The 9,247-nt window shown below is 44.0% G+C and overlaps 1 pseudogene; it reads right to left on the reverse strand.

Annotated features, from left to right (window-relative positions):
* Positions 1-1,602: 1,602 nt before the first annotated feature.
* LOC125546941 (uncharacterized) lies at positions 1,603-6,920 on the reverse strand (annotated as a pseudogene).
* Positions 6,921-9,247: the final 2,327 nt, after the last annotated feature.

Genomic DNA, 9,247 nt, shown 5'->3' on the forward strand with positions numbered 1-9,247 from the left:
CCCAGAGAGGCATGCTTGCGTTTTACGCGGGATCACAATTATCACAGGCACGGGCATGAAGCGCGTAGAGGCATGGTTTGTGGTATTACATAGAGTCACGCTAACCTTAGTCTTACACACAGCCATGGGCGTTTACTCTGTGAGGCAAGGAATGGGCTATACGAGAGACCCTGTTTTTAAAAGCGTATTTCCTTGTACGGGCATAAGCACGTGCATACATCATAGAGGCACGGGTGTTTACTCTGTGTTTTAGTGTCAAGGGTCACAAGCATGGGCATACAACCCTCAACGGTCTTCTAATTACATAGAGTCACGCACAGAGGTTTTCTAATTGTATTCACAATGAGTCGGTGGAGAGGCATGGTTTATTATTACCCGGAGTCACGATTGTGCGATTATTACGGAAACCTAATATAATCGGACGACTGTCCGTGTTACAATTGTTTTCTTTGTAAGATTTTAACTCAAATGCACGAACCATCAAGTGTGTCAGTGTTTCAAGTCAGAGGTCACCTTCGTGTCTCTTTGTGCTCCAAATGCATCCGTTGATCTATAACCAGGAGTGGCAAGGTAAAGCTCCTCAGGGAGGCATGCTTGTGTTTTACGTGGAGTCACATTTGTGCGTTAATTGCGGAAACCCAACGTGCGTGTTACAATTAAGTAACTAGAAGATTCAAGGCCGTGCCTTTGCTTTGCAGATGATTCTGCTAAAACACGGACAAAACCAAGTGAATGAAGTGATGGCAGAACCATGGCTTTTCAAGAACGAGCACACGGTCCTGCCTTCGGCATTGTAAAGCACTGTTCTACATGCCACACACAGGCACGACCATGATTCCACGTGCCTTAGTAGCAACAGCAAACGCCGTGAACCTACTGCCAGGCACTATATCCATTTGTAAAACAGAAACGCAACCACAACCGTGACCCATTGTGTTTGAAATCTTTGCATCACAGAAGCACCGCGTGAAGGCACATGAGGCACGGTTGGACACGCATCACAAGCACGGTTATTTGAACTACTTACAGTCATGCATTCATAACAGAAAGAACATGCGTTAGAACAGGCGAGGAACAGTTACCACGAAAGCCACAGTTATGCAGCCCCAGAAGCACAACCGAGATTCTGTGCTTAAAAACGTTTTCGTTCCATAACGGCGGGCGTGACGATGCAACCGTGAGAGTCACGGTTGAACACTCACCGGTGGCATGGCCGTGGCTGCCTGTGCCCTTAGGTTAATTTTATCTCTCTGTCACGCAGCAGAGAAGCATGCTTGTATGCTTACAACATCCATGTTCAGAAACCGATGCGGCTGCGGAAAATAACAAGGAAACCTGTGCCTCTGATATTTTCGTCTGCCGAGTAAAAAATACATAAAGAAGCAAAAGGCGTTCTTATTTAAATTGGTTTTGTTTCTATAACTGCAGGAAATTAACTTACAACCCGTTCTTATAACCAAAGCACAAGAAAATGAACAATCCCCACCAATTTCTTGCTATTTCATCGCTCCACGTGCGGCCTTGTTTTTGAATGTTCAACAATCCATTCTTCCTTCTCGACCCTTGTGCAAACCCACCCTTCTACGTAGCTATTCAACCTATTTACCTGTAAAATTAATATTCATACATAAGAACAAAGCGAAATATTGCGGTCATCACTATTTTTTGCTCATGTCCTGTTTAAGCTGCATTATTACCTTTTAATTTTTCTATTCGTACTGTTCTCCGGTACCAAAAAGTCTCCACTCAGACCTTTCCTTTCTGAAAATGGACTGTGCAGATTCCGTGCCTTGTCCCGGGCTTCCCTGCACGCATTCTGTGTGCCTGGCTTGTGTGATGTTTGATTCTGGCGTAGATGCAAGACTTTGGTAAATGCTCCCTGCTGTCAGTGGGGTCGTTGGAATTGCGGGCGTCTGACATCTTCCTCCTGGGCTTGGAGTGCATTGTCCTGAGCCGTTTGATGTCCTCGATGGTGTTGTCGGTGTTGTCGGCCATTTCATTAACCTTGCCCTCTTCTCCTGCTGCGATTTCCTCTTTTCCTCTTCAATCCTCATCCTCTCCTGCACTTCTGGGTTATCCGGACAGTTTTTTTTCCTATGACCCTTTTCTCGACAGCGGCCGCACTTGGTTGCGGCTTTGTAGCCTTTTCCTTTCTTCTCAGAACCAGCTTTGATTCAATCTCCTTTTTTCGCACCCTTTGAGCCACTCATGGGAGGGGTCTTGAGAGTTTCGACAAGAATGCCTGTGTCTGGTTCCTCGGCAAGTGCCGCCATGACTTTTATTTTCATATCTACCGTACACTCACGGAGCACACGGTATGCCTTCTCTTTTCTGCATGTATTTGAACAGATATCCGACAACTCAGCGTAAGCGAGGCCGAATCTCATAGTTTCATCGTCTTGTATGGTCATGCTATCACCTTGACTTGTAGACAGAACTTTCACACTCTCTGATAGATTCCTGGTCCATCTGGGGATGACAAAGGATTTTGGAAGTTGATCGATCATGCCTGTTTGGTCCATCACCTTAAGCACATGGCAGCACTGAATGCCATCCCTACTCATTTTCTTGCAGCTGCAACTGTATATTTCTTTTTGCTCATACACGTCTACCCTGAACTCAGACCTGTCAAATTCCTCACCGGGATAAGGTCTCCACACTTTATCTCCAGGATCAATAATCTTTTTTTAAAAATACTGCCTCCCCCTTGCCAGATCAGAGCACTTGAAGTAAGTCCAGTTCCGTAGCTCCAGCTGGAATTTCTTGAAAATTTCATTCGTGTATACTTGACTTTCTTGTCTTTCAATCGGAAAACCCGTCTCTAGTGATGGCGCCTTCTCTTCTGTTCAGTATCTTTTCTTGTCAAGCGTGGCAAGGCAATTTTGCTGAATCGTGTGATATGCAACAACAAACCTTTTTATAGTGTCCTTGCGGTCGACGTAATTCTTCCACATCGAATTCGTACTCTCACTGCGAGTGGTTGTTGACGAGAAAGGATAGAAACAGTCCTTGAAGTAGGCCGGCACCCAAAAATTTCGGAGTTCCCATAGCGTGTTCAGATGTTTGTTGCCTTCCGCCTTGTGCAGAGAAATTGCTGCTTTCCAGGCACGCTCAAACTCATCTTGATCTAGTGAGTTTTTGACGATTCTAAATATATCATCAGACATCCCTGGGTGCTGTGCAAACACTGCTGCATTATTTTCCTTTAGGTTCTTCCTAATATGCCACCAGCAGAACCTGTGACTCATCCTCGGAAGAGGTTCCTTTATTGCAGTCTTCATCGCCTGGTCCTGGTATGTAATTATGTATTTCGGCTCTTTACCTCCCATTGCCTCGACAAACGTGCTTAGGAGCCACTTGAATGACCCTATTTTCTCATCCTTCAAAAGGCCTACTCCAAATAGGACAGTCGACCCGTGGTTGTCGACACCTATAATTGGTGCAAATGGCAAGCCATATATATTCGTAGAGAATGTGGTGTCAAAAGACACAAAATATCCATATAGATCACAATTCATCTTACACAAGGAGTCTGTCCAGAACAGGCTGCGCACTACATTGTTCTCTGTCTCTTCCACATGGTGGAATCCCGGCCTCCGCCTATGCATATCAGCAAACAGTTTCATGGTGTCTGCGATATCAGTGCCACGCTCTCCAGCCCTATCCCGGCATGCAATGTTGCGTATGTCAATCGTGTCGAACATAATTTCTCGCCTCGATTTCCCCATGGCAGCAAAAATCTGCATAACCTTCCTTGGTTCTAACCTCGCCTTCTGCAGCACTTGTATAAAGAATTTCTCCTGAGGTGTCATCTTCTTATAGAATCTCATGATCTTCAGCATCCAATTAGATGGGTGAAGCTCGTGGTTGTGCTCTAGACGCACATTCTTCAGATACCATTTCCTCCTATCTGTATCCCTCTTGGCTGTTATTTGGACTGGGCAGCTTGTCCGGATCAAGCAGTTGCTCCTTCTCTCCTTAACATGTCTCTCAGTTGTTTTATTCTGCCCTTCCTTGGTGCACTGAAAAACCTGCTTGTCAAGCTGTTGATCATATGTCGATCTTCTGCTCGTTGATCGCTTGGCAGCAAACCCAACCTTTCTAGCATATCTGCAGAAAAAGAAAAAGCACTCATCCAATGATCCGAATACCATACCACCTTCTGGTTCAACCGCGTCGGTGACCTCCTGAATCGTTGGGTATATGAAATCTTTAAACATGTCATCCATTTCTTTATCTACAATGGTCGGCAGTGCCATGATGATTCTGTCTACCGTGTCTTCGTTCGTCTGATCGCATTCACTTCTGACGACATCAATCTCATCACCAACCACAGGTCCACTTACAGTGGAGCTGCTGTTGCTCTGTTGTTTGTCACGCGCAGCAGAATTGTTTCTGCTTGCCACGACCAAATCCATAAATGAGTCTGCATCTCCAATGTTGGATTGTGCAATGCTGCTCCCTGTTTCTCCGGCACTCGAGCAACCAAGGGACTGTGCTGCTTCTACCATGCAATCCGTGCTGGCGCTGTACGCTACTTGCTGCTGTGAACGCTGCGTTTCCTTCGAAATGGATGGAGAACTATGACATTTCTTCCCCTCATCTGTTATCCCCTCCGCCAAATCCTGAACACATGGCAAGAAACATAATTAGATACCCAGAGCAGCATATGCATTTTTTAATTTCTAAACAAAAGATTTATATGACTCATCAGGGCTCATCTGGTATACCAAAACCAGACCCGTGCCTCTTCACCGAGTATAAACAGTACACCAAAGGCACTGTTCACATCATGAATGTGACCATGCTACACACACATCTGCACAAAGAGGCATAGATGTGCTTCTGTTTACACCATACAACCGGAGACGCACAACAACAACCTATATAAAATAACAACTGCACATATAGCCGTACAAGACAGACAGCCGTCCTCCTATTTTCCACATTACCCTGTTCTCCCATAAAACTGTTTGTGTGTTGAATTGAAAAAGCATAGTTCCGACGTCACCTTTGTTTTCCCATGCCTCTCTTGTCCAGCAAATCTTGGCGACAACCTCCGTGCATTGGTGATTTCGCTGACAATTTTGAATGCCATCGGAGATCCTTTGGAAGGACCCCTCATGTTGAACGCCATAGGTGATCCTTTCAAAGGACCTTGCCTTATGTTTTCATCAATTAGTGGACTACTGCGATACTTGCTTCTTTCCTCGTACACCTGTGTGTGGAAGATACTGCAATTTAAATATACCAGACGAAAACAAAGAAAAAATTACTCACAAAAAATATACATTTGCTTTAAATGTTGTTGCACGTTCGTATATACTGTCACCTGTATTGCTTTTTGATTCTGCTGTATGGTAGCGCTTGTTGCTCCTATGTTTGATTTTGTCGTTAGGCTCTTCTTGCTTGTGCAAACCGTACCGAATCCTTGAACACCAATGCTTTTGTTGCCAATGATCCTTCTGCTTGCATCAAAGGAAATTCTGTTACCCTGCACCTCTTCATTATGACCGTCTACAAACGCTGGGCCGTCACAACGCCCGCTCTGCGCCTTTGTGGGCATCTGTGCCTTCAAACCAAAAAATAATTAGAGGCACGTGCGACTAAAACTTCCACATATGTTAAAACCAGCTTTTGAAATTTTCATCGTTACCTGGACAATCTGCTTAGAGGAGTCTATGCTGCTTAGAATGCTCCTCTTGGCAGGTGTCTGTTGCACACCATGCTCTTGGTTGGGGTGTTTGCCAAGAACTTGTATCTCACTCTTAACTCCAATTATTCCAGCCCGCATGGCATGTGCGTGTTTGACAACATCTGCATCCTTGATCTTCTTCTCGTTTTGTAGTAATTTTTTCCTTACACCTCTCGATACTCAACTGCAAAGTAGATGCACATGATAAACAAATATTACAGCATTCATCCAGGATATATAAATCATTTCTGTTGTTGTTAATGATCTACTATTTGGTGTTCTCAGTGGTGACACCTTGACAGCAAACGTCCCAGGAATAAAAGACCAAACACTAATGTTCAACTGCCTTACTATTACCTGCCTCCCATAATCCTTGTCGATGTCGTTCAAAGACCGACCGTCCCTGTTGTCCTGACCAGATGACGCACTCCTGAACATCTGCCCCGAAAAAGAGACGTAAAAAATATAAAGGTTATAAACCTACAGTATCAGTGTTAAAACTTTTCGAAGTCATTATCAACAGAGATATATTTTTAGTTCTATGTAATTAAGAAATATAAATATATACATATATTAATTTTTCATTAAACTACAACCTCAACCAAAGTGAGATCCTCTCATGCTAATTTGCTTGTGCAACACTTAACACAAAGATAACCATGAAACCTAACAAAAGTAACAACCTCGTATTACAAGGACGAGAGGATACAAAACAAAAAACAAATTCAAATCAAAGCTACAGTGTAAAACTAAACAGTTTTATTCTATGAATCCCGACCACAACAAATTCATCAACGAATTGAATCTCGTGTATCAGGAATCGCCACGCAAAAGGTGCGTTGATAAATTTTTTACTAACCTTTGATTGCCGAATCTTATGCGCTGATTGTTCGGAAGTCACACCTTTCTAAATTGTGAAGGGATCCCATTCAATGATTTTGAATCTGGAGAGAGAGAAAAGAGAGAGAGAGAGGGAGACAGAGAGAAAGAAAGAGAGAGGCTACTTCATTTTTTTGTGTGCAGGAGAAGAATAACCTGATAGGTGGGGTGAGTTTTGCGACGCATGAGAGATGGGCATGTTTTTTGGGTGTGACGAGATGTGGTAGGTCGACTTCACTTGACCGTCCACGACACTGACAAGTGGGCTCTCATTTACTAATTCCTCTAAGTCTCTCACTAACTTGTGGGGTCGGCCTTATATGAGACCTACGAGGAGTACCTCCATCTGAGGTGTGAAAATGTGGTAGGTGGACTTCAAGCTCATACTGACATGTGGGCTCTCAAATAGTTCCTCCAAGTATTTGGCTAACTTGTGGGGTCGTCCGCAGATGAGTTCCAGATCTCTCTCCATCTAGCATCGGTGGTGACATGCGAGCTCTCCAAAGGAAAGCCAATCCTGATCCCTCCGCAGAGTTCGCTCGTCACTGAAAAATTATCGGTCTCCTTCATCTCACTCGCCGTGGATCTCCTGTTCAGGTAATCCATTGCATTTTCACCATGATTATGCCACCGATTCAACGTTTGAACAAAAAAAATTACCGGTGCTAGCAATTCCGCGGGCTGCGTACACACCGCATGTGCGCAACACAGCAGGTGGGGCGCGATTTGAATATCGGTTCCGCATCCAATTATCTTCAGCTGGTCCATGCTCAAACTGTTGCGCCGTCTTAACAGCAGAGGGGTTACGGATTTAAAACTAGGACTCAGCTAACCTCACTTTAACCATGCAAACTGCATGCTTGCGCCGTGGTTTTGCTAACTTGAGTTATATCTCCAGCCATGCAAAACTTAAGCACTCGTCTTAGCTAACCAACTAGAGACAGGTCAAATTATTTGTATAGATCCGCAATCTATAGCAGAGATCCAAAGGATTTACGTCCGTTTTTGCAAAGCAGTTACTAACTCAGAGTTAGAACCTGTCTTAGCTAACCAGCCTGTTGATGATAGTCTCACATGGACTGCTAACAACTGTCTTGCATAGCTGACCTGATAACGATGATGTCTCATGACATCTTATGTAGAGTTCGATGAGATGGATTCCACCCCACAGCTGTCGGAGATTCAGTCTCAGTCTGTCGATGGCATGGAGATTGTCACCCACGATTTCATGGTTCATGACCTACTAGAGACAGAGAGACTAAGGATCGAGTTAAAACATGCAGCGCACAAAAAGCTTGTTGAGGAGTACATGACAAAGAAGCAGCTTGCTGCCTCGAAGTAGGTGTTTTTTATCATGCATCTCGCGTGTGTCGTTGAAATTTCTTTGGAAATCAATGCCTCTCATTTCTAGCTGCATTTTTAATCACGGCTTAAATATTTATCTCTGTTTTGCCGACTCGGCATTTATATGTAAGCTTCTGCCAGAAAAAGCATGTGGTTCAACAATAAATTTGCTAAAGGTCATTTCTTATCTCTGTCCGCAGAGCTGCTGCAATGGGTGAATACGAAGAAGAATTCAGCACAAAACTTAGCTTCCAGAAATTCATTTCTGTCTGTGAAAAGCTAACAGAACCACAAAAACAGCTAGTCAGAGATATTGGTTTTGGGTACCTACTAGATCTGTGCTGTCGCGAGCTTCCAAGGTGTTTCGTTCGCTGGCTTGTCCGCTATTTTGATTGCCCTTCTAGGTGTTTCATACTGCCTAGTGGATACAGATTCCTTATCAACTCGTACACCATGCACCGGATCTTAGGAATTCCACTGGGCGGGCACATTATCCCTAGAAAATTCTTAGAAGCTTTCAGATGTCAGGTTAAGTCTGAAACTTGGTGTACTGGGCATGCTCCAAACATCAGAGAGTTAACTGATCTCATAACCCCAGAGCTGACAGGAGAAGTGTTTCAACGGGTTTTCGTGATGTTTGCAACAGCGATATTCTATGCCCAACAACATATGATTGCGTCAGCCCCGACTATTTAGCCGCTCTAGAAGGACCAGCAAGTAACATATCATCATATGATTGGTCCAATGCTGTCACAGAGAAACTGGTGACATCACTCCACACCTTCAAGGACAAAGGATTCGCAGGCGCCCTGTGTGGCTTCCTCCTGGTACCAGTGGTTCGTTCACTAACTTGTACACTTCTTTATACCCACAAGCAGCTACAAGAACATGATTAAATTTTACCTCTTCCTCACTTGAAGATAACGTATTTTGAGTACCTGGATACGAAGATTATGGACCTGGAACCTGACACTCCTGCAAGACTTGTCATGTGGGATACAAAGGCCATTAAGAATTATGCTAACATAGACAACCTGTCAACGGAGGACGGAATTTTGGGAAACACACAGTGAGTCAACTTTTCATCATTTTCCTTTGGCGAACTTTTCGACTCAACATAATGACTTAGCTGCCATATATTAACTTGACTTGACTGTAATTTTTTCCTTCCACATGATAGCTGAAAGACATTAGGCGCACACCTTTCCAACCACTGCCTGGCTTTCAGGCGCCATTTTTTCAAATGAGTCCCAGACTAGAAGCATACATAGAAGAATTTGTGCCTCAAGAAAAACTTTGTTCCGTAAGTGATTTCCAGCTTCTACACAT

This window comes from Triticum urartu, chromosome 3A (assembly GCF_056163025.1).
Source record: "Triticum urartu cultivar PI428250 chromosome 3A, HENAU_Tu73, whole genome shotgun sequence".
NCBI lineage: Eukaryota > Viridiplantae > Streptophyta > Magnoliopsida > Poales > Poaceae > Triticum > Triticum urartu.